Raw genomic sequence first — 27,139 nt, forward strand, 5'->3', positions numbered from 1 at the left:
TTTTTTTTTTTGACAGGAAACAGCATTTATTTGTGAGCATGATTAAGGAGGGGACAGCGCTGATGTTCTCCTGCATGCAGGGCCTGCCATCTGTCCAGGGGACCACGATTAGGGATGTATCTGATCCCACAGCCAACCAGGATGAGCAGCTTTTCTGCCACCATGTTTTCAAATTCATCCGCATTAAACTGAGTAAATCCCCAGAAGATGTGGATCTTCTGGCGCCCCGGGAACTTGAACTCAACCTGGCCGAGGGCTTGGATCACACGCTCTTCGTTCTGCAGCCTGGTGCCTTCGGGCACTATCACCTGGCCAATGTGGACCCTGGCCACTGTGCCCTGGGGCTTTCCAAAGGCGCTGCGCATCGGTCTGGAGTCTATCAGCTCCAGCACAAACAACATCCTGTTGATGCGGATAACGTGGAAGGGGTGGAGCCACAGTGGGATGTGAAAACCATCTTAACCACCGCTTTTAGCCATGTACTGTTGGCACAGATACGGGCAGCCTCCAGGGCTTCAGAGAGCTGCTCATGCGCATCTGACACCGTGGGCCACAGAGTGGGAACTCATCCAGTTAGGCCTTCTTATGCCCAAGTCGAAGATGCAGATTTCAGCATCAGGGACACCTCGGCAGAAGCGGGACTTTGGGTACAACTTGTTCTTACAATACCGGTAACATCGGGCGGGGCGGCGGCCCATGGCGACACTAGGATCTTCAGCGACATGCGGGTGGATAATGCAATAATGTTAATCACAGTGAATTTTTGGTTTCCCAGTGTATATAAAACTTATGCTTATATTATGCTATAGTCTATTAAGTGTGCATTATGTCTGAAAGACGATGTGCATATGAATGTTAAAGTATTTTGTGCATACGAATGTTAAAATATTTTATTGCAAAAAAATGCTAACCATCATCCGAGCCTTCACCAAGTTGCAATCTGGTTGCTGGTGCAGGGTCTTGCCCTGAGGTTAATGACTGCTGACCAATCAGGGTGGTTGGCTGCTCAAGGGTGGGGTGGCTGCAACAATTCCTTAAACTGAGACAGTGCTGAAGTTTGCAGCATCTTCTCATTTCAGGAATGATTTATCTGTAGCAAGCAGTGCTGTTTGACAGCATTTTACATACAGGAGAAGTTCCTTGAAGTCAGTCCTTTCAAACTCTGGCAATGCTTTATCAACTAAATTGATGCAATATTCTGAATTCTTTGCTGTCATTTCAGCAATCTTTACAGCATCTTCACTAGGAATCATTTTCTGTGCTCATCCATAAGAAGCAAATGCTCAAATGTTAAAGTTTTACCATGAAATTGCAGCAATTCAGTCAACACCTCAGGCTCTACTTCTAACTCTAGTTGTTTTTTTGTGTGTTTTTTTTTTTTCCATCTCCATGACACCTTGAGTGACTTCCTCCACGAAGCTTTGGACCCCTCATCCATGAAGGGAGTCATCCATGAGGACTGAAATCAATCTAAAGTCTCTGTTAATGTTGATGTTTGGACCTTTTCCTGTAAATCACAATTTTTTTTAATGGCACCTAGAATGGTGAATACTTTCCAGAATGTTTTCAATTGATTTTACCCAAATATATTAGAGGAATCACTGTCTAAGGTAGCTATAGCCTTAAACATGCATTATTTAATATAATCTGAAAGTCAAAATGACTCCTTGATCCATGGGCTATAGAATAGATGTTGTGTTTCCAAGCATGAAAACATTCCTCTTGTCCATCTCCACTGGCCCTCTTTGGGGACCAGGTACATTGTCAATACGCAGCAACATTTTGAAAGGAATCTTTTTCCTGGGCAGTAGGTCGCAGCAGTGGCCTTAAAATATTCAGTAATTCACGTTGTAAACAGATGTGTTGTCATGAAGACTTGTTACATTAACAGAGTTCAGGCAGAGTAGACTCAGCATCATTCTCAAGGGCCCCAGGATTCTCAGAACTGGTGAGTGAACACTGGCTTCAACTTAAAATACCAGCTGCATTAGCCCCTGACAAGAGAGTCAGCCTGTTCTCTGAAGCTTTGAAGCTAGGCAGTGTCTTCTCTTCTGCTATGAAAGTCTTAGATGGTGTCATCTTCCAATATGAGACTGTTTCATCTAAACGGAAAAGCTGTTGTTTAGGGTCGCCACCTCCATTTATGATCTTAGCTAGATCTCCTGGGTGACTTGCTCTTTCACCTTACACTTCCGTGTTATGGAGATGGCTTCCTTCCTTCAGCCTCAGGAACTGACCTCTGCTAGCTTCAGACTTTTCTTTTGCAATTTCCTCAGCTCTCTTAGACTTCATAGAATTAAAGAGAGTTTGCTCTGGATTAGGCTTAAGGGACTGTTGTAGCTGATTAGATCTTCTATCCAGAACACTAAACCTTTCTCCATATCGGCAATAAGGTAATTTGCTTTCTTATCCTTTGTGTGTCCACTAGGGTTGCACTTTTAATTTCCTTTAAGACTTTTTTTTTTACATTCAAAACTTGGCTAACTGTTTGGCACAAGAGGCCTCACTCTTGGCCAGTCTTGCTTACAACACATCTTCCTCACTGCTGCTGCTAAGTCCCTTCAGTCGTGTCCAACTCTGTCTGACCCCATAGATGGCAGCCCACCAGGCTCCGCCGTCCCTGGGATTCTCCAGGCAGGAACACTGGAGGGGATTGCCATTTCCTTCTCCAATGCATGAAAGTGAAAAGTGAAAGTGAAGTCACTGAGTCGTGTCCAACTCTCAGCAACGCCATGGCCTGCAGCCTACCAGGCTCCTCCATCCATGGGAGTTTCCAGGCAAGAATACTGGAGTGGGGTGCCACTGCCTTCTTCCTCACTAAGCTGAATCATTTCTACCTTTTGATTTAAAGTGACAGACATGCGACTCTTGCTTTCAACTGAACAGTTGAAGGGTGATTAATTGTCCTAATACAATATTGTTGCATCCCAAGGACAGGAAGAGAGACAGGAAATAGTCAAGTGGAGCAGTCAGAAGAGGCTTGATGTTTATCATTTAAATTCACCATCTCACACTGGCACAGTTTGTTGTGCCCTAAAACAATTACCATAGTAACAACAAGAATTACTGATCACAGATCACCATCAGTTCAGTTCAGTCGGTCAGTCGTGTCCGACTATTTGCGACCCCATGAATTGCAGCACGTGAGGCCTCCCTGTCCATCACCAACTCCTGGAGTTCACTCAGACTCACGTCCATCGAGTCCATGATGCCATCCAGCCATTTCATCCTCTGTTGTCCCCTTTCCTCCTGCCCCCAATCCCTCCCAGCATCAGACTCTTTTCCAATGAGTCAACTCTTCACATGAGGTGGCCAAAGTACTGGAGTTTCAGCTTTAGCATCATTCCTTCCAAAGAAATCCCAGAGCTGATCTCCTTCAGAATGGACTGGTTGGATCTCCTTGCAGTCCAAGGGACTTTCAAGAGTCTTCTCCAACACCACAGTTCAAAAGCATCAATTCTTCGGCGCTCAGCCTTCTTCACAGTCCAACTCTCAGATCCATACATGACCACTGGAAAACCATAGCCTTGACTAGGCAGAGCTCTGTTGGCAAAGTAATGTCTCTGCTTTTGAATATGCTATCTAGGTTGGTCACAATTTTTCTTCCAAGGAGTAAGCGTCTTTTAATTTCATGGCTGCAGTCACCACCTGCAGTGATTTTGGAGCCCCAAAACATAAAGTCTGATACTGTTTCCACTGTTTCCCATCTATTTCCCATGAAGTGATGGGACCAAATGCCATTATCTTTGTTTTCTGAATGTTGAGCTTTAAGCAAACTTTTTCACTCTCCTCTTTCACTTTCATCAAGAGGCTTTTAGTTTCTCTTCTCTTTCTGCCATAAGGGTGGTGTCATCTGCATATCTGAGGTTATTGATATTTCTCCTGGCAATCTTGATTCCAGCTTGTGCTTCTTCCAGCCCAGCATTTCTCATGATGTACTCTGCATAGAAGTTAAATAAGCAGGGTGATAATATACAGCCTTGATGTACTCCTTTTCCTATTTGGAACCAGTCTGTTGTTCCATGGCCAGTTCTAACTGTTGCTTCCTGACCTGCATATAGGTTTCTCAAGAGGCAGGTCAGGTGGTCTGGTATTCCCCTCTCTCTCAGAATTTTCCACAGTTTATTGTGATCCACACAAAGGCTTTGGCATGGTCAATAAACAGAAATAGATGTTTTTCTGGAACTCTCTTGCTTTTTCCATGATCCAGCAGATGTTGGCAATTTGATCTCTGGTTCCTCTGCCTTTTCTAAAACCAGCTTGAACATCAGGAAGTTCATGGTTCACGTATTGCTGAAGCCTCGCTTGGAGAATTGTGACCATTACTTTACTAGCATGTGAGATGAGTGCAATTGTGAGGTAGTGTGAGCATTCTTTGGCATTGCCTTTCTTTGGGATTGGAATGAAAACTGACCTTTTCCAGTCCTGTGGCCACTTCTGAGTTTTCCAAATTTGCTGGCATATTGCATGCAGCACCTTCACAGCATCATCTTTCAGGATTTGAAATAGCTCAACTGGAATGCCATCACCTCCACTAGCTTTGTTCATAATGATGCTTTCTAAGGCCCACTTGACTTCACATTCCAGGATGTCTGGCTCTAGATGAGTGATCACACCATCGGCTATCCAGGTCATGAAGATCTTTTTTGTACAGTTCTTCTGTGTATTCTTGCCACCTCTTCTTAATATCTTCTGCTTCTGTTAGGTCCAGACCATTTCTGTCCTTTATCGAGCCCATCTTTGCATGAAAGGTTCCCTTGTTATCTCTAATTTTCTTGAAAAGATCTCTAGTCTTTCCCATTCTGTTCTTTTCCCCTATTTCTTTGCATTGATCACTGAAGAAGGCTTTCTTATCTCTTCTTGCTATTCTTTGGAACTCTGCATTCAGATACTTATATCTTTCCTTTTCCCCTTTGCTTTTCACGTCTCTTCTTTTCACAGCTATTTGGAAGGCCTCCCAGACAGCCATTTTGCTTTTTTGCATTTCTTTTCCATGGGGATGGTCTTGATCCCTGTCTCTTGTACAATGTCACGAACCTCATTCCATAGTTCATCAGGCACTCTATCTGTCAGATCTAGGCCTTTAAATCTATTTCTCACTTCCACTGTATAATCATAAGGGATTTGATTTAGATCATACCTGAATGGTGTAGTGGTTTTCCCTACTTTCTTCAATTTAAGTCTGAATTTGGTAATAAAGAGTTCATGATCTGAGCCACAGTCAGCTCCTGGTCTTGTTTTTGTTGACTGTATAGCGCTTCTCCATCTTTGGCTGCAATGAATATAATGAATCTGATTTCAGTGTTGACCATCTGGTGATGTCCATGTCACCATAACCAGTAATAAAAATGTTGGAAATATGAGAATTACCAATATGCAACAAAGATGCAAAGTGCGACGATGCTATTGGATAACCAGTGCTGACAGACTTGCTAAATGCGGGGTTGTGAAGGTTTCTTCAACATGTAAAAAACACATTATTTTAAAAGTGCAATAAAACAGGCTTTGTCTCTATTATAGGATAAATTCAGCTTTATCTCTAGAAAAAGGAGTTTTAGTGTGCGGCAAAGATTCTGAAATACACCAAGCATGGTATTTTAATACAGATTCTCTTGTCCAAGGTTACATGTGCTGCAGCTCAGGACAAGCTGCCCCCAAATGTGCCAAAGTGGCATATTGATTATTTTGAATTAAGATTAAAGGAGAGCCAGCTGGAACAAAAAGAACACTCTGGCCCTCCTTTGTCCCCATGAGAGCAGGAAACAAAGCTCCCGTGGGAAGGTGCCCTACCTTTGGCTATGGATGGAGGGCATCCTTATTGACAGAGAGAGGGGATTCAAGGTCCCGAAAGCTGTCTGAACAAACTGTGTTACTTCTTCATTTATCTGCTACCCCAAGGAAGACCTCTTAGTTTCAACAAATGTTCACAACTACTTGATTCTTCATCTAAAAGGTATATCAACATCCTGATGCAATCACTTCTTAGCCCCCTTATGCATAGGGCCTCCACATTTATACAAATTACATTTGTTTTTCTCCCTTTAATCCATATATGTCAATCTGACTATTAGATTAGCCAAAAGACCTCAGAAGGGCAGAGGAACACCCCTCCCTCAAAACATAACCCAAGCTTCACAGTGGAACTGTTGTATCTACTAACACTTACAATTTCAGTTCCTTTTCTTTATTGTCAAAACTTAGAAAATAACCTTTGACATACAAAATGTAACAGCCATGATTTTTATAATACATGTGCATAGTACACATTTTTAAGTTGAATGATTTTTAATTTAAAGAACTGCAGATTTTTTCAACAAAAAGTTTTATTACACTATTATTTTAAAGGGAAAGATTATGCACAACTTTTCCCCTGAAAATCTTTTAAGTTGCAACTTCCCAAAGTGTAGCTAAATCAGTATTATAATGTTATTTATTCTAATTCATAAAACTTAAAAGATGGGCCAACATATTGATTATTTCGACATCAGTGATGTAAAGACACTAAAACAAATAATTTACGCTTCTAGAAACATACAATTAAGGAGCTAAAAATAAATGACCTTTAAAAAAGCACTTTTATTTTAAGGATAGCCAAGAGTTTCAGAGAATATAGACTATTAGAGAGAATGTAATTCATCCAGCATTACAAAATATGACCATGTGTAGTCAGAATGTCCATGAGAAACCTAGAAAAGCAATTTATGTTGGGAACCATGGATTATAAACCAGTGCATTACGAATGAATTATTGCTCCTTAATCAGATTTCATCAAGTTGATCTCTCCATCAGTGGCTGATTTATGTATTTATGACTCACAGTATTGTATATCTGCATCATAAATAAACTATAACTTTTTTCTATAGATAATTTCCTATTGATATCTCTTTTGGAGATTGTTCAAGTAGGATTAGTGGTTGTAGCTAGTAGTGAAGTATCTAAGAGAAGTTGGACAAGAAATAATAAAAATATTTTTTAAATGACTACTGATTGGGGTCCTTTCATGGACTTGTTAACAATAGTGTTTAAGGGAAATGGTTCATTAAAACAATCAAGAAAACATAAATCAAGTAAGTATATAATTATGTTCAAAATAGCTTTTTCTAAGAAGGCTTAGAAATTGCATCAAAGTGAAATAATGTTATTTTTGTTCATTAGGTGGCAAATTATCTATACAATCCATAATTCCAGGTAAAATCCATGCATTTCTATATGTAGAGCTATTGTGTGTGAACTGGTGTAGACTCTGTAAAACAGTGCTCAATATGTGTATACTCCTGTGAAAAGTTCATACTACACAGGAAGCAGCTAGTACAGTAACCCCAGGAAAAGGTTTAGCCAAAAGCTCATTCAAGAGAAAACATAAAAAACTGAAAATAAATAATCTGAGCATTCAGTAGAATACGCTATAAAAGAATACAAGACATGTAAGGAAGAGAAATGACTGAGGGAAAAAGTAATTAAATGAAATAGAACCTGAGAACAACAACAAAAAAAAACCACAATTGATATGGTCAATAAAAATAATTTCCTGTATTTTGAAGCAGAACCCAAAATATATCTGACAAAATTGAACAAAAATAACATAATAGCTCATATAATATAAAAGGTAGAACAGATATGTGTTTCTACATAAACTTTTTATTTTAAAATATATGTTATGATTAAAATATTCACTATATTTGAAAACATGAGTGAAATATGTTTCTAGAAATTTCTTAATATTTAGGAATACACAAGTTACCAAAATTGACCAAAGAACAAAAATAGGTGTCTCATCCAGAAGCATTTTGCAAAGATTATTTTTCTAAAATTTCAACTAATAGATAATCCTTATATACATTGTTCCATAATATAGAAAAAAATCCAATATTATCCAATTTTATGAAACTACTATAACTTGATCTTAGGATAAGGGATCTCATGTAAAGAAAATTGTAAGCTTGTCAAACTTAAAAATAAATTAAAAAGGACAAGAACCTTGCAGGGGTTGATACTGATAACACACTGTGAACTGTGCAGATTGAACGGCCCAACCTTCGACTGCAATCATATTTTTAAAATATTTGTGTATCATAGACAAGAAAGTTTTTTTCAATAATGCTCCAAATTTAGAAAATCTACCAATGCTATTTCATCACATAAATGATATAATCAAAGTTAACAGATGAAGAAAATGTATTTGATAAACCTTAGTGCCTATTCACGGAGAAGGCAATGGCAACCCACTCCAGTACTCTTGCCTGGAAAATCCCATGGACGGAGGAGCCTGGTAGGCTGCAGTCCATGGAGTCTCGAAGAGTTGGACACAACTGAGAGACTTCACTTTCACTTTCATGCACTGGAGAAGGAAATGGCAACCCACTCCACTGTTCTTGCCTGGAGAATCCCAGGGACAGCGGAACCTGATAAGCTGCTGTATGTGGGGTCGCACAGAGTCGGACACGACTGAAGTGACTTAGCAGCAGCAGCAGCAGCAGCAGCAGCAGCAGCAGCAGCAAGGCCTATTCATGACAAAAAGCACCATAAAAAAACCTAGGAGTGAAAAGTTACTTCCTTAGTCTATGAAAGATAGTTCTCCCTCTTCCTCAAGAAGAAAAATCTAAAGTAAAGATCATCTCTGACTGGTGTAACTTTACTAGCATTCAGTAAGAATAAATGTGTAAGTGCCTGGTATCACTTCTGCTGTTCAACACTGTCCTAGAGCTCCCTCTCAGAAGGACAAAACTATGGTGAAAGCAAAGAAAAGGTATGAGAATCACAAAGCAGAGTCAAAACTGACATGTTCTGCAGAAAACAGATATTTATGATCATTATATGAGCCCAGAGAATCTACAAATTCTTAGAATGAATAAGAAAGTTCAAAAGTTGCTGGATATCAGGTCAGCATGTGAAATTTAGTAGCATTCCATTAAACCAGCACTAATCGAATAGAAATTTTAGTAGAGAAATGTTGAGGAGTAAAATTTTGTAAAATAAAATGGGATAAAGTTTACCAAACTGTGATACATTTTGGAAAGGAAATTATACATTTTTATTTAAGAAAGGAAGTCATGATTAAATCAGGCATTGCAATATGTTGATATATTTAAAAATGAATTAATCAATGAACTCTGTTCTAATCAAAATCCCATCAGGATTTATTTAGAGAACTTTTTTTTTATTGATACAAGGAAAACATTATTAAAGCAAAGAATGGGATAGAATTTTATTTTTTTGGCCATGCTGTGCAGCATATGGCATCTTACTTCCCCAACCAGGGATGTAACCCGTGCTTTCTAAATTGAAAGCACAGTCTTAACCACTGGACAACCAGGGAAGTCTCGGAACATAATTGTAAAGGAAGCTTTTAAGGGGACTGCACCTCTACCACCTTGCTTCTTACATCTTCCTTGAGGAAGCGTGCAAGATTACTACGACCTTTTCCAGTGCTGCTGCTTTGGCTGCTCTTAGTAAAGTCATCTTCCTTTTGATTCTGGTTCTTCAGGAGTCATATATATTTCTTTACACTTTTTTCATTTTGAATAATGGTCTTAATCTGTTCGGCATCCTACAGTGTTACAGCTCAGTTATCATATTTTGTATCTCTTTTTTTCTAACTGAATCTTGATTTTCTCTAACACGCTGGCGTGTTTTAACTTTTACTTGCTCTAGAAATTTATTCAATAAAAGTGAAAGGTATTTTGCAGGCAAGCCTTTGCAAGAACATTAAATATTGATTATAAGAACTGTATGAGAGAACAATTGTACATGTAAGTTTTATAAAGCCCAATTTCTGCTCATATCTAAAAATATTATTTTTAAAAAGGAAGAGAGACAACTAAGGAAAAATAACTTTTTTGATCAAAAACAAGCAAATAACATGAAATAATCCTTAGTAATCAATCCTCAGGTGCATTTCTATTAAAACCAGAAATAAGACATGAATACTTGCTATCATTGCTATTAAAATCTCATTAACATTTAAAATGTGCATCCCCAACATCCAGTAATTCTTGCAGCAGGAAGAAATCCTTTAACAGGTGGGTACATGAAAATGTTTCTTTGTAATAAGGAACATAAAAAAGCAATATAAAAGTCTACCAATATGACACAAAAGAATAAAATAAGTAGTCCATTTCTATGAATCATTAAATTACAACAGTTAAATGCAGATTTCTCTCTTAAACATGTGTTTGTGTGTGTGTATCAAAAAGTTCATCTGAATGTCATAGTATTAATAAAGTAAAACAACCTAAATAACTACATACAGGAGTGTTTTATAGAAACATAAAAAGTTAGGCTAAAGTTTAAATTATGGCAGAATTTAGTGAGTTACCTGAAATCTAAGATCTGTGTCCCTCTCCTGGAAATCACAGAGACTGTAATGTGAGAGTCACAGAGGATTAAATGTGATATTGCAAGTAAACCACTTAGAGTTTGTGGCACTCTGATAAGGTTTCAGAAAAGGACAGGTGCCATTATTATTGTTACTATAATTCTTACTTTATTATTTATATCTGTAAGTCAAATTATTTGATCATTTTATTTGGATTCCAATTATCAGTGATCATATGATAACATCATTTAACTTCATTTATAATATTGCATTTAAAATATATGCAAATATGCTTATAATTTATTTAACTGCTTTCTTGTTTAGGTGAAAGGTTAGAATACATTCTTACCTTTTTTACTTCTGTTTACTTTTCAAATAGTTATTTATCAGTCCTACTTAAACAATTCATTGATTCGTCAATTTGGGGGTCACATCTATTACTTGTTACCTGTTTACTCACACTTGGGCTTATGATGCAGTGGATTTATTTTGACTGAAGCTTAGGCTTCATCTGTATAATACCAATTTAATTATTGTGCCATAGTAGGTTTTAGCACTGAGATCAAGTTGCTTATTATTACTTTTTTTTAAACAAAACATAGATGTATTTCTCACTTGTTTGCTCTTCCATATAAACTTCAAGATTCCTTTCACAAGTTCTTAAAAAATGAATCTAGAAAAAACAGAGGAAAGGAAGGATGGCAAAAAAGTAGAGAGAAGGTTATTAAAAAGAAAAAGGAGAGGAGAATGGGAAAGAGGGCAAGGATAAAAATGCTGCGATAGTAGGTAGGGTTCAGCTTCCCAGGAGGCGCAGTGGAAAAAACACCTCCACCAATGCAGGAGACTCGGGACACACAGATTTCCTGGGTAAAGAAGATCCCCTGGGGAAGGAAATGGCAACCCAGTCCAGAATCCTTGCCTGGAAAAGTCCGTAGACAGAGAATCCTGGTGGGACTGCAGCCTGCGGGGTCACAAAGTCAGACACAACTGAGCGACTAAGCACACACACAAAAACATAGGGTAGTTTGGAGAGCAGTGATGGTCATGCAATGCACAGCTTATCCAGCAAGGGACATGGTGAATCTCTCTACGATATTTAAATAGATTTGCATATTTTAAAGCAGATTTTAAATGTGGTGCTATGGCTAAAATCACTGGATGAATGATGAGAACAGAAATCTGTCATTCTTTAAATACCACTTGATATACTGCACATCACTCATATGTGGAATCTAAAATATGACACAAATGAACTTATCTTTGAAACAGAAACAGACTCACAGGCACAGAAAACAGACTTGTGGTTGCCAACAGGGAGAGGAGTAGATGAGAGTTGGACTGGGAGTCTGTGATTAGGGGATGCAAACTAGTATACAGAGAATGGATAAACAACAAGGCCTTACTCTATAGCACAGGCCTTGCTCCTACAGCACAGCATAGGAACTATCGGCAACATCCTGTGAAAAACCATAATGAAAAAGAACATGAAAAAGAGTGTATATGTATGTATACCTGAATCAAATACTCTGCCGCACAGTAGAAATTATACAATATTGCAAATCACCTCTACTTCAGAAAAACAAATTAAAAAAATAAATAGGTCATTTTTATACAAAAGTATTAGGCAATAAAATGTTCATATACAATACTTCTCAGGTAACCACAAATTTGACCACATATTATCTAGTTGGTCTCATAAAAACATCTCCCATCTTTCCATTACTATTTTGGAAGACAGGCAAGTATGATGATAAGGAGAAAAATCTGACAGTAAAATAGATTAGCAGTTTCATATTTTAAAAACTTAAGACTTAATCTGAGGAAAAACAAGTTGGATCACACAGCAGAAAAAGAACCTAAAAGAAGAGTAAGGAGAAAATAAACAGGCTACTTAACACCAACTGCAGTCTATACAATAAAACAGACCATATATGGACATGAATCAGCCACGGGTGTACACGTGTCCCCCATCCAGAAACCCCCCCACCTCCCGCCCCATCCCATCCCTCAGGGTTGTCCCAGTGCACCAGCTTTGAGTGCCCTGTATGGCAAAGACCACTATAATAGTATAATTATCCTCCAATTAAAATTAATTAATTAATATAACAAAGAAAACAGAAAATGTATGGCTGAACCATACACAATGTGATCACAGAAGCATAGTAATGCTGTGGACTCCTTGAAGGACACCTACTCAATATTCTCTAATAATCTATATGGGGAAAGAACCTGAAAAAGAATGGCTATATCTGTATGTATAAGTGAATCATTTGCTGTACCCTGAAGCTAACGGCAACATTGTAAATCCATTACACTAGTGTTGTTGGTGTGCTTCCCTGATAGGTCAGTTGGTAAAGAAGCCGCCTGCAATGCAGGAGACCCTGGTTCGATTCCTGGGTCGGGAAGATCCACTGGAGAAGGGATAGGCTGCCCACTCCAGTATTCTTGGGCTTCCTTGGTGGCTCAGCTGGTAAAGAAACCACCGACAGTGTGGGAGACCTGGGTTTAAACCTAGGTTTGGAAGATCCCCTGGAGAAGGGAACTTGCTACCCACTGCAGTACTCTGGCCTGGAGAATTCCATGGGGGTCACTAAGAGTCAGACGCGACTGACTGATTTTCACTTTCACAGTTGTTATTTAGTCGCTAAGTTGGGTCCAACTCTTTGGCGACTGCCTGGACTCTAGCCCGCCAGGTGCTTCTGTCCATACTTCAATATAAAATAAAAACTAAAAGAAAAAAAAGAAAAGAAAACCAAGCAACACCCCTGCAGGTACTCAGAGGGGCTGCCAGGGATACTGAAGGACTGCTCAGACCACATTAGATGTGGAGAAGATACATCAGTGGATGCAGAGTCCAATTCAGGCCCAAGGGAGCCAGCACCAGAGACTAGGCAGACAGAGCCTGCCCCCAGGAGGAGCCAAATAAGCACTGGTTGAGTCAAAAGATGGAACCGAATAGGGAAGTTTAGGGTGTCTGTGTAAAGTCACAAATCCGACTGGGAGGAGGGCAGCCCTGCCCTGAAGGGCATGGATCTGAGCTGGCTGCAGGAACCTCCCCAGAACTTGCTGCTCTGAGCAGCAACCTCAGGACCACCGGGCAGGAGCCAGAACACTGCGGGAGGTTGCTGGAAAGGAACCTGGTGAACTTTCTCCTTTCTCAACATGGAAATAGCCCAAGCTACTTAGCTAGAAGGCAAGTTGGGGAAAAAAAAAAAAAAAAAGCTGATATATCTTAAAAATTATGTTTGGCAAAAGAAAAATAAGAGCATTTGAATAGTTCCCCTTGCTTCCCCTCTATATTATACATCTAACTGCAACTGGCAAATGTACTCAGGGAACCAAATATGCTGCTCCTGCAGTGCGCATTGGCTCCAATCAGACGCCAAATCCTGTTAGATTTCTTTTTTAAAATTTATTTTACTTTACAATACTGTATTGGTTTTGCCATACATCAATATGAATCTGCCACGGGTGTACACGTGTTCCCAATCCTGAACCCCCCTCCCACCTCCCTCCTCATACCATCTCTCTGGGTCATCCCAGTTAGGTCTTACTGAGGGGAATATCACGGCAAATGGCACAGTCTTCTCTCGCTGGAATGCAATCAGTAACAGAGTCAAGCCCACCTGCACCGCAGCTGCTGCTTCACAGACCCTTTGCCAGAAGCCACTATTTAATAGAGCTGTGGGTATGTTATGTTTGTGGTTTTCCTTCTGACAAAAAGTAAGATGAGTTGGACTGAAGGTTTGCCTTGACTTGCTTTTATAGTTTATAATTTTTTTTTAAGGAAACAATACGTGGTAGTGTCATTTTATTTAGTTCTCTTGAAAGCAATCCTTTGATATTTTATGAATTACTTATCTCATTCTAATAAGGCTGAACATGGAAAATTAACCTCCTATATATTCCTAATTAGTTTATAATGAATTTTAGTTTCTCTGTTAGGAAAAGATCTATCCAACTAACTACTAGGAATTTAATCTCATTACTGAAGCATATGACAGCCATCCCAAGGGGAAAAACGTCCTTGAGGTGTGTGTGTGTGTGTGTGTGAGTGAAAGAGAGAGAGAGAAAGAGAGTCATTCTCAGAAATAACTAAAATACCTAATTTTTTCCCTTCAACTTTGATGGCATATCGAGCCAGGATCATTTACAACTAATGAATGACTTCATTATGAAACACTGAGAAAAACAAAAATTATGATATTCAGATATACTGAATTGCTTGCTTCTGCTTATGCCCTGTGCTTTTAATCAAGATTTAATAAAAAAAATGAAACTAACTAGCTAATTACATAATTAAATTGAATTTTCCAACTTAAAAAGACATTGACTAGAAGGAAACCAATGGCACACTATATGAACAACCATTCATGAGATTTTCTTAGGCTACATTTTATAATGTATGGTAAGGTAATGCAATAATTTGTGCTATTAACATTCATTTTCTTCAACTATAACCCTTGTTTATTTACCTCTCAATTGACCTAGTTTCTTTGACTTTTCTGGAAAGAAAAGTTCATTTTTACATATAGAGAAAATTTTCCTTAATACAATAATCTATGTTTGAACTGTATTTGAGTTTAAGAAATATTGGATATGCGTTTTGGAAATATCTTGTACACAAAAGAATCAATTTGATTTAAAGACTTCATAAGGACCATTTACATAACACTAGGCCATGTCAAAAGTGAAATGTAAAAGTAATCTGGAATAAGGAAAACAGTGGCCAAATATTTCACACAATATACTCAAAATAAAGAGAGGCCAGACTGCAACTAATACAGACAATGGAGAAAAAGGATTTGCCAAGAATTTTAGTTAATGAGGAGCACATGTTTTTTAGGCAAAGACAGGTGAATTATCTTTTAAGAACTGAATAGAATACCTAGAAAAGTTCAGAGTAATATATAAATCTTTTCTACTCATAAATAAATAGAAAATTAAATATTTTGGAATATATTGATTACATTTTCATTTTGTCTCAAATATATGGAAAATAAATGCTTTTATTGAATAGATATGTACTTTATATAATTATAAATAATAATAGGTCACAAGCCATCAAAAAACCACATATTTAAATTACCCAGATTGCGTGTAATTTAGTATCTGTTATTTTCTCAGCTGGTAAGGAAAACGTCAAGGTAGGCTGACACCTTATCATGGGGAGCCTCTCTCAACTGAATGATCATTCTGGCTTTGTAAGCCATAAGAGTTCATGGCATAGAATTTCATATTCTGGGTACCTAGTATATTTAAATAACTTTGAAATTACGCGTGTTTGCAGGCATGTATATGTAAAACTGTCAGTCTCAGAAATCACTCATTTGAGATTAAAAAAAAAAATGGTTGAAATTCAAAATGAATGAATCAATGTAGTTACCCTAAGCAGCTTTTAGGATTAGTAGAGGGGTGTTCTGGAGAAGGCAATGGCAACCCACTCCAGTACTCTTGCCTGGAAAATCGCATGGGCGGAGGAGCCTGGAAGGCTGCAGTCCATGGGGTTGCTAAGAGTCGGACATGACTGAGTGACTTCACTTTCACTTTTCACTTTCATGCATTGGAGAAGGAAATGGCAACCCACTCCAGTGTTCTTGCCTGGAGAATCCCAGGGACAGGGGGAGCCTGGTGGGCTGCCGTCTATGGGGTCACACAGAGTCGGACACGACTGAAGCGACTTAGCAGCAGCAGCAGCAGCAGCAGCAGAGGGGTGTTCAAACAGACAAATAAGTGACTCATTATCCTACAAGCAAAATAACATATATGTCATAAAGCTCAAAACCGTTCTGAATACACACAATGGAAGGAACACTTAATCATTCATTCAGTATGAGGAAATGAGTTACAATCGAAACTTTTTTAACAATAAAAGTGACACAATGAAATTAGTTCTCATTACTGATTTTGTTACAGTTGTGTTCCTGAAAGTGGACGCCTATCAGCAAGCCAGGACAACAAGTGAAAGAGAAAACTGGTGCTCCAATAACTAAGGTGCTGAAAATGCCAGTGGTGATGATAGTGGTTTCACAGGGATGCTGGGATGATGCTGCTGCTGGCGATGGCTGGACTGACCACTTACTGAGTGCTTCATGTGTATCAAGAACTTGCTAAGAGTTAATATCCATTACCTCTAATCTTTATAGCAATTTTACAAGGACAATTTTTCTCCGCTACATGAAGGAATGAGCCTTAGAATAATTAAATAGCTCTCCTAGGGTCACATTCATGTATAATCAGAGGCCAGAATGGAAAGGTGGGTTTGCAAAGCTCCACAGCCCACATATGTAATCTTTCACCAGGATATACTTTCTGTTAGTGCTAGGAGAGGGACACATTCTAAAACCCAGGAAGACATAATAAGGAGTTTCTCATCAAACCTGCAAGTGAAATCAAGCAGCAAGTAGCATAAATATTGTAAACAAATAACAAAATCAGTAACTTTAGAGGTCAGTGGTAATACTGGAGAGCATAGCCAGGAGTAGTAACCATGGCAACCAGATTGGACGCGACTAGAATGGTATTAAGCTTCCAAGTAGTTCCAAGAGATAAGGAGACGTGGTATTATTTTGAGGGAGGAAAACAAGACTAAAAGAAAGTTTTTTTTTTTTTTTTTTTTTTGCTTATTATAATAGGAAATTCTCAAGCATCTTTAGAGTTGGCAGAAAAAGAGCTGTAAAAAGCGAGGCTGAAACTTGAGGAGCATATAGGGAAATGAAGGGGCACAGAACTAGAGAAATGAAACTGCATGTGAATAAAAGCACTAGTAGATAAGCTTGCGAAACCCAAGGATTTAGAAACTCTAGATATTTTATTTTCAAATCAGTGGTCAGGTAGATAAAGAATCTTAGATTAAGAATCAGTCAGACCAATAGATGGAAATCAGGAAACTATCAAGATTCAGACAGTAACTTCAGAGGTTCCACTTAGCAAATAGAGAGTACCCAAGAATGATTTTTTTGTTTCAAAGTACAGACAAACGGAGAGTCCATGCAAAGATGAAGAGGGTGAACAAAACACAATGATGGGGGAATCGGACAATGCTCACACATCTGGGCAGGTCAGGGTCCTGGTTAAGAGTGATTCTGCTCTGGAAGAGGTTGTGCTCCTTCTGATACAGAACAGAAAGGCAGGGAAGGATGACTACACACAGATCTATGACCAAATTGGAGGGGAGCTGACGGCATGCTCAACACTTTGCTGTTTCTAAAAGCACAGGGTAGCAGGGATCTGGGAGTCTGCAGAAGAAGGCGTGAAGACTGGAGAAGAGCCAGGAAGTGTGTCCCAGGCATCCTGGGGATGGAATGAGAACCCCAGGCGTGAGAAATGGAGCTCAAAAGGGAAAGCACATGTTCTGTGATTAAATGTCCATTATCACACTGCGAGGAACACCGTACACAAACAATCATGATCACTCCTGAAAGCAAAAGCGTCCTCCGCGCAGAAGCAGTGTGTGTGCAACTATTAGAAGATTGGGGGTTTGGGAATAAACAGTCAGTGTTCCTTGCGGCAACTTCTTCCAACATTAGATACAAACGTGTGAGAAACAAGACTGCCCTGAGCTCCCATCTGGTTTCCGTGCAGGGTGGGTAGCCCATGCAGACCTGGAGAGATATGTCTGGTATTGAATATGGCCTACAGGAAAACAAACACCTACACGACATCCTAACAAACAGATTTCCTTTTTTTAAAGACTTTAAATTATTTTTATTGAAATATAGTTGATTCACAATGTTCTGTTAGTTTCAGGTATATAGCAAAATAAATTTCAGTTTATGTATTATATATATATATATATAGGCTTCTCTTGTGGCTTAGCTAGTAATCAATCTGCCTGCAATGCAGGAGACCTGGGTTTGATCCCTGAGTTGGGAAGATCCCCTGGAGAAGGGAAAGGCTACCCACTCCAGTATTCTGGCCTGGAGAATTCCACAGACTGTACAGTCCATGGGGTCACAAAGAGTCAGACACGACTGAGCAACTTTCACTTCACTTTATATATGTTTGTGTGTGTGTTTTAGTCTCTCAGTTGTGTCCAACTCTTTGCAACCTCAAAGACTGTAGCCCACAAGGTTCCTCTGTCCATAGGGTTCTCCAGGCAAGAATACTGCAGTGGGTTGCCATTTCCTTCTTCAAGGGATCCTTCCAACCCAAGTATCAAATCTGGGTCTCCTGCACTGCAGACAGATTTTTTACCGTCTGAGCCAAATTTTATATATATATATGTAAAAAATAATGAATCTATAGACTGAACAATATATATATATATATACACATATTATTTTGTAGATTATTTTCTGTGATAGGTTATTACAAGATATTGAGTGGCATTCCCATGCTATATAGCAGATCCTTTTTGATTATCTATTTTATATATAGCAGTGTGTATATATTAATCCCAAACCCCTAATTTATCCCTCCCATCTTTTCCTTTTAGGAACCATAAGTTTGCTTTCCATGTCTCTGAGTCTATTTCTGTTTTGTAAATATGCAACCCCCCATCACTCCAGCAAACAGATTTCCTAAACAATGAGCCGGATGCACTGAGTTCCCGCTTTGTGTCCGTACCTGAGCATTCACAAGCCCAGCTTTTGGTGCTGCCTCTGTGCCCACTGTTCCCCCTGGACTGCAAGTGCTCTGTATGCTCTTGAAATATTATCCTATTAAATTGTTTTAGTTCTTAACTCTCATATCCATGGGGTAGATAGGAAGGAAGCAGCGTTATTTAATTATAAAGTAACTCTCCCCTTAACCAAATGCTTTAAATTACACCAGGGCAATTTTTTCATGGTGGCATTTAAATGAAAGTTATATCCAGCTGTCTCCTCAGCAGGAGTACTCTGTCCCCTACCCTTAATTTGACCTGAAGAGATTTTCCAGAGCTGAGTTAGCCAGCATGCCCATCAACCAGAACCCCAGACTTGGAAGACACATCGATCACTGTTGTGTAAAATCTCTTTCTAACAGGGCCTGGGAAAAGGTAGAGGGGTTTTTACCCTACCTGAGAATTACCTTCCTTGAATGTGCTCATATATGAAAAGCATTTTATCTTATTGGAAATTTAAACAAAGGGACCACGTCTACAGCAGAAGGTTGACACAAACAACAGAACACCATTTATCAGAAAACAGAACGTCTTAAGAGGTAATGTTCCAAAGCAAATGCCCTCAGTTAATTCTTCAGAAAAAACATTTCCCCTGTGGCTGCAACCTTCCCACGTCCAGACAAGCAAAGCGCTCAGCCCCTGCTCGCCTCTCTTCTATCATAAAGATTTTGAATCTCCCCTTGCTCTTGTGGGTTTTGCCTCCTTCCTTCAATTCCCGAGCACTCAGCTTTCTCTGGGCTGCTCTGTGTTCCCTTCAGACTCTAACCATCCTTTTTCATCTTCAAACGGCCACCTTCCACGGGGCTCCCTGCTGGCATTTCCTTCTTCTTTCAGGTCTGTGAGTCCTGGGCAGACCTCACCATTTAATTCTCCAAGAGAGACTGAGACAGACCATCCCATCAATCATGGGCTCGTTCCTAAAATCCCCCCACTTCAATCAGTGACCCTACGGTTTCTCTTCCTTCTCTCCAAGGTCAAAAAATACACACACCCTTCCTGTTTGCTGGGGCCCAAGCTGCCACACACTGGCCCACACCCCCTCCCCAGGGCGCATCTCAGGGAAACTCATCAAAGGCAGGACATTTGCTGTCTTATTCGTCTGGCACCTTCCTTCACAGGTTTGTTGTTGTTGTTGTTGTTTTCATAATCTGCATCTATTTATTATTTTTAAATTCATTTTATTTTATTGATGTATAGTTGATTTACAGTGTCCTGCTAGTTTCAGTGTAGAGCAACGTGATTCGGTTACGTGCATGTGTGCTAAGTCTCTCGGTCTCTCTTTGCGACCCCAGGGACTGAAGCCTGGCCAGCTCCTCTGCACGTGGGATTCTCCAGGCAAGAATACTGGACTGGGTTGCCATGTCCTCCTCCAGGGGATCTTCTAGACCCGGGATATTCAGTTATATATATCTATGTATTTATTCTTCTTCAGATTCTTTTCCGTTATAGGTTATTACAAGATATTGAACATAGTTACCCTGTTCTAATCAGGACTTCATTATTTATCTCTTTTATATATAATAGCGTGTATATGTTAATCCCAAACTCCTAACTTACCCCTCACTTCCCCTTTGTAACCTTAAGTGTGTTTGTACATCTTTCAGTTCAGTTCAGTTCAGTCGCTCAGTCGTGTCCAACTCTTTGCAACCCCATGAATCGCAGCACGCCAGGCCTCCCTGTCCACTGCCAACTCCCGGAGCGCACTCAAACTCATGTCCATCGAGTCGGTGATGCCATCCAGCCATCTCACCCTCTGTCATCCCCTTCTCCTCCTGCCCCAATCTCTCCCAGCATCAGAATCTTTTCAAATGAGTCAACTCTTCGCATGAGGTGGCCAAAGTACTGGAGTTTCAGCTTCAGCATCAAGCCTTCCAATGAACACCCAGGACTGATCTCTTTTAGGATGGACTGATTGAATCTCCTTGCAGTCCAAAGGACTCTGAAGAGTCTTCTCCGACACTACAGTTCAAAGCATCAATTCTTCCGCACTCAGCTTTCTTCACAGTCCAACTGTCACATCCACACATGACCACTGGAAAAACCATAGCCCTGACTAGACAGACCTTTGTTGGCAAAGTAATATCTCTGCTTTTCAATATGCTGTCTAGGTTGGTCATAACTTTCCTTCCAAGGAGTCAACGTCTTTTAATTTCATGGCTGCAATCACCATCTGCAGAAATTTTGTACATCTTTACACATAATCATATCAGCAAACAACTCGAGGAAATCTTACCCTCTATCCTCACAACGTGCTTGAACCTGCTGTCCACTCACTTGTCCACTTAAGGACCCTCCACCCTCAGATCCATTCTCGTTAGTGCCCAAAAGCCAGCTCTGCACCAGCTCCCTTGTTGCAGATGCAAAGGAGCGTGTAGGTCTCTTCCACCACAAGCATGCGCAGTCACACGGCACACTTGAACTCCTGCGTGCACGCACATCCTGTCTTCTGAGGACTGCACCTTTGATGCTGTCACCCCAACTTGTCTCGTGTCCTGTGACACCTTTAAGGCCTCATCTGTGCAGCTGGAGGTTCTCGTTAGTGATGTCAGCCTGTGAGGTCAGCCCTCATTTCTCACCCAGGCTCCTAGCCCTTCCATCAGGAAAACAGAGCAGCGCTCCGCACCCACAGTGAACACCCATGTGTGTCACATGGCTACAATCATGAAACTTCCCAAGTGCCGGTTTGTCTAACTGCCCTCCTCCTATTCCCAGCACGTAACATTCCACATGGACGCTCCCTCCTAGATGAGGGTCTCCTCTAGATTTCCTTATGAGCTATTGGAGCTCAGGACCCATATTTTCTATTTCATACATTTCTTGCTTCTCAGGTCCCCTTTGCAGACCGCATAATAAGGAAGAACAAATCTGACTCCATGTTGGGTCTGTTTCTTTTATTTTAGCCTTTGTGTTCTGTTGTTTTCACTATAAGTTAATCACTAAAGGCAGGTTGTCTATAGCTTAAAGCACACATAATGGGCTACCTCCAAGAACCCTGCCTCCCATGCAATGAGCATTAACCTAAATATCTATGTTTAGCTCACAGCAAACATTCTGACCAGGCCCACCTGTGAATGGCTGCAGAAAAGAAGAAATTAACACTTCCCCTCTGGAGTCAGCAGGAACCAGGAAACATTTGCCACCACTTACCACCTTGCTTTTGCTTTGCCTCCTCACCTCCCACACCTCTTTGTTCTATTAAAAAATAAACAAAACAAAAGCGACAACTAGCATCCACAGCCAGGGAAGATAGTTCTTTGGGACATTAGTCCACTGTCTCCTCAGTCTGCTGACTTTCTGAATAAAGTCATTAGTTCTTGTCCCAATAACTCCTCTCTCGATTTATTGGCCTGTTGTGTGGCAAGCAGTAGGAGCTTAGACTTGGTAAAAATAGTGCATATTCATAAAAATTGTGAGCCACCTGAATAGTACTATGTTAAGTGCCAAGAAGAGAAGACAAAATACGGAGCATGGTTGGTGAGTCCCCCAGCATGGATGCAGCTCTTGGGATGGTGCAGACCTGTGTAGAGCCTGCTGTGAGAGGGAGCAGGAGGGCAAGCCCTTTCTCCTGCCTTCTCAGTTAGAGCTGGTCTCCGTCATCACCTTTAATTTAGACTCCCTGCCCCTTGACCCCCAACTTCTTGGTCCTTAAGATTCTTTTCTGCTATGCAGAGGGCTGGCAGGAAAGATGATAAATGTCTGCATTTCCTAATTCAACATGAGAATAACAGTGTTTGTTCTGCCGTAGTCATGATTAACATGAAGATCAAATAGGAATTGTACTTGAAAGCAGTTTGTAATGTTTTATCCTTGGTTTTAATCTCTGACCTTCAGAGAAAAGTAAAGCTTGCTTCCTAAGTCACAGACCCAAACCACCATGTGACACTAAGCTTTCCCCATAGGGACTTGCTTTTTTTTATAGAATTCACACCTCCTCTGGATTTATATTCACTTCATATTTTCATCTGTTACCTCAAATAATATACCTTCTCTGGATACCAAAGTCCTTCTATTCAAAGTGATTTAATTTCTAAATCTCATTTTTAAATGACCTTGTGCTTTTAAAACTTGCCTCTCTGACAGTCGAACCAAAATTTCCAACCTGGTACTGTTCTAAGACCTCCAACCAAATCTGATATGTTGCCTTAGGGATACGCCAGCCCCTCCAATCAGCACCAGGAAGCTTTGCTTTTGTCTATGACGTGCTACCTTAAAAATGCACCCAGTTAGGAAAAAACGACTTTACACTCCCTCTCCTACTCTCAGTTGGTTACTGAAATTATTTTTTTAGACTGCTTTGTTTTTCTTTATTTATATTTTAAATGTATATATATATATATATCTCCTTATTTAATCTTTTGTATTACTTGACCTACTGTTAAGACAATCGATAACGAAAAGAAGAGAGTGTATTAGCACACACAGTGTAATCAGATGAGTAGCCAGGAAACAATACCGAATGGTCCTTTGTCCACTGTAATTTCTAGAGAAGTAGATCTCATAAACTCACTTACCAAGTCCAGAAATAATGACTTCTACAGCCTTAAATATCCACTGAGACAAACGATGCCAATCGTAATCTCTCATATATATTCAAACTGCACAAAGATAAAGCTTTAAATGTGATCACTTGAAGTTCAGATCTAAATTTTCTTAGATTAAAACTACAAGGGAGTAAACAGCAAAGCCAAATGACTTACGAGCAAAACTCATTTAAACAGCACTAGATGTATCTAAATATCATGACCACAATAACATAATACATCAAACTGTGGAAGTTGGTAGAATTCTAAACAATTTAGTTAAGTACAATTTTGCCATATAAACAAAGATCAAATCAAACTTTAAGTTAATAAGAATATTATTTTTAATCTTTTAAATACAAAAAGCAATGAAAATAAAATACAGATCACAAAATCCTCAGTACGATTATTTTGAAATGTAAAAAATTTGTAATAAGGTAGCTTTCTACCCCACACCAAAAGGTAAATAAAATATTTTCCCCAGATTTATACTCCAAACTTGGGCTTCCTAGGTGGTGGTGGTGGCGCTGCTGCTGCTGCTAGGTCGCCTCAGTTGTGTCCGACTCTGTGCAACCCCATAGACAACAGCCCACCAGGCTCCCCTGTCCCTGGGATTCTCCAGGCAAGAACACTGGAGTGGGTTGCCATTTCCTTCTCCAGGGAATCTTCCCGATCTGGGGATCGAACCCAGGTCTCCCGCATTGCAGGCAGATGCTTTGCCATCTGAGCCACCAGGGAAGCTCAATACAGGAGACTAAGAAATGCAGATTCAGTCCCTGGGAAATGGCAACCCACTCCAGTATTCTTGCCTGAGAAATTCCATGGAGAGAGGAGACTGGTGGGCTACAGTCCACAGGGTTATAAAGAGTTGGATATGACTGGGTATCTGAGTAAAAATCTCCAAACTTAGTATAATCTAAAAACTGTTCAAATCTATGAAAAATAAAAATGACCGATTTAAATTACCTGGGAAAGGGAAAGGAGACGAGATTAATAATCAGAGTCAGATGCATACAGATGGAAAAAACACTTGCAGTCCCTTCCAAATACAACCCTACATATTATACAAAAGCATTAGTATCAGTCGCTCAATCATGTCCAACTCTTAGAAACCCCATGGACTGTATCCTCTGTCCATGGAATTCTCTAGGAAAGAATACCAGACTGGGTTGCCATTCCCTTCTCCAGGGTATCTTCCCAACCCGGGGATCAAACTCCAGTCTCTGGCATTGCAGACAGATTCTTTACAGTCTGAGCGACTAGGGAAGCCCCATTATATAAATCACAATGCAAATAAAAGCGCCGAAATTATGGAACTGTGACATTTGTCTAAAAATAACAGTAATAAAAATAAACAGAAATCATTGGTACACAAAGACTAATGTAATGTTGATAAGGCTGGGAAATACTGAAATACAGTTAAGACTCAAAACACAAGTTTACCCAAAAAGAGTTCTCCAGAGAAATAAAATGGTAGATAAGAAAGCAGAACTTTTCAGCAGGATGGCCTTTTAGACCAATTTGAAACACAGACATATTCTGAAAGTGAAAGCGAAAGTTGCTCTGCTGCTGCTGCTAAATCACTTCAGCCGTGTCCGATCCCATAGACGGCAGCCCAACAGGCTCCCCCGTCCCTGGGATTCTCCAGGCAAGAACACTGGAGTGGGTTACCATTTCCTTCTCCAATGCATGAAAGTGAAAAGTGAAAGTGAAGTCACTCAGTCATGTCCAACTCTTTGCGACCCCATGGACAATACAGTCCATGGAACTCTCCAGGCCAGAATACTGGAGTGGATACTCCAGTATACTTCTCCAGGTGATCTTCCCAACCCAAGGGTCGAACCTAAGTCTCCTGCATTGCAGGCAGATTCTTTACCAGCTGAGCCCCACAACCCACCATACATCCTAGTTGATATAAAAAGATAGGGGGAGGTTAAAGCAAAGTAAAAACTTCTTCCCAAATCTCCTGCCCCAGTGAATTTAGGGGACAAAGTCCCCAACACTGAACTCTGTCTACCTGTCGTATTTCCCTTTAGCAATACCACCTCCCTTTCTCTCTTATCACATTTTGTCTGTCTCTCCCAAGTAAACCCTGGCTCCTGTAATCAGTGCTTCAAAAGCATATGAGATGTCTGACGCAGGATGCAGCATGCTTGGGGCTGGTGCATGGGGATGACCCAGAAAGATGTTATGGGGAGGGAGGTGGGAGGGGGGGTTCATGTTTGGGAATGCATGTAAGAATTAAAGATTTTAAAATTTTAAAAATAAAAAAACTTAAAATTAAAAAAAAATAAAAAAAAATAAGAAGAAAAAAAAAAAAAGCATATGAGATTATTATCCCAGAGTCAACCGAAGGATGTACATTAACCAAAAGCTCTAAGTTAACTATTAAGAGTGCAAACCTCAAATTCTTACTCTGAGTCCAGCATCTGATGATCAATATTTGGCACTAACTAGATAAATGCAGTTGTAATGAGAATTTATGAGCAGAGTCAGATGTAGTTAAATCAGAACCCAATATCTGCAGCTTATGATTTGGTGTGAAAAGCAAAAGAAAGGAATAGACAGCCACAACTCAAATGCTTTTAGAATTGGAGAGGGAACATTAAGAACAAAATAAAAACAAAACCAGGCAAAGTAGTTTGACAAATAAAAATTCTCGTTAAAAAAAAGCAAATGTCATATCCATCTGATAATTAGAAAAACTGCACATTTTCCTGCCCTTAAATTAGTTTAAACACGGGCAGATACCTTTCTACTATATTAAAATTTTTCTACATGTTTTTCCTAATTCTCAGAGCTTAATGAGACATCACTTATTCTATAAAGAAATACAAATATGGCCATATATATGGCCACAGTCTAAAATATGCTTATGATAATATGAAACTTCAGTCACTTTAAAGATCCTGCACTATTACATCACGGGTCTATGGTAACCCACGTGGTGCAGGGTCTGATTTCACCAGAAAGCATGGCCGACAGGGCCCAGGGTGGACACTAACACTGCACACAGAGATATAGGAACAGCAAAGACTCTATAGAACTCTTCCTATTTATTTTACTTTGTAGGCACACTCAGTTAATGTTCCCAAATGAAAACAGTGCTGTAAATGCAATTTTAATGGAAACCAAGAAGCTGCGATGCCAGCGGTCACCTCTCCCTGCAAAGCGGGACAGAGCCCATCTGCGTGGAGAATCTGGACGGGGAGAGGCAAGCAGGGAGGCACAGGAGGCAGACTTCAGACAGACAGGGACACAAAACTGCTGTGCTGCTGGAGGTTTCATTTGAGGACGTCCAAGCTCAGGCTGAAAACACATTCCAACCTCCGCGGGTCCAGCCTGACATGCTTCAACAGGCCACGCGCAACCAGGGTGGCAGCAGGTGAACAATTCATCAGCAGAGCAATTTCTCCAAAACAATCTTCCCACTTCAACAAATTCTCTATTTTCTGACCGACGGCTCAGCATAGCAGCTGAACCCTCTAAAGCAAAGACAACTCCTTCTCTGGTTCTCCCTGCACCAGTCTTCTGCCTGTCTTTAGCCTGGACCGGTTCCATGGCACCAACTACCCTGAGATGGTCCCACTGTCCAGAGATGCTAAGATAGATCCTTTGCTAAAAGACTCCTCACACATCTTCAGGTTTCTCGCCATGCTTCCCGGGAGGATCTTTCTAGAGTTGTCTTGGGGCGATGCC

At 40.0% G+C, this 27,139-nt stretch overlaps 1 protein-coding gene and 2 pseudogenes across 4 annotated transcripts in view; all 3 read right to left on the reverse strand.

The window, feature by feature from the left end:
* LOC132660272 (large ribosomal subunit protein uL16-like) lies at positions 1-14,464 on the reverse strand (annotated as a pseudogene).
* Positions 1-27,139, reverse strand: part of ADGRB3 (adhesion G protein-coupled receptor B3) — an 891,397-nt gene that overhangs the window by 716,805 nt on the left and 147,453 nt on the right. The window lies entirely within an intron of this gene.
* The window catches only part of LOC132660271 (cAMP-dependent protein kinase type I-alpha regulatory subunit-like), a 31,686-nt pseudogene continuing 7,925 nt past the window's right edge, over positions 3,379-27,139 (reverse strand).

This window comes from Ovis aries, chromosome 9, assembly GCF_016772045.2.
Source record: "Ovis aries strain OAR_USU_Benz2616 breed Rambouillet chromosome 9, ARS-UI_Ramb_v3.0, whole genome shotgun sequence".
NCBI lineage: Eukaryota > Metazoa > Chordata > Mammalia > Artiodactyla > Bovidae > Ovis > Ovis aries.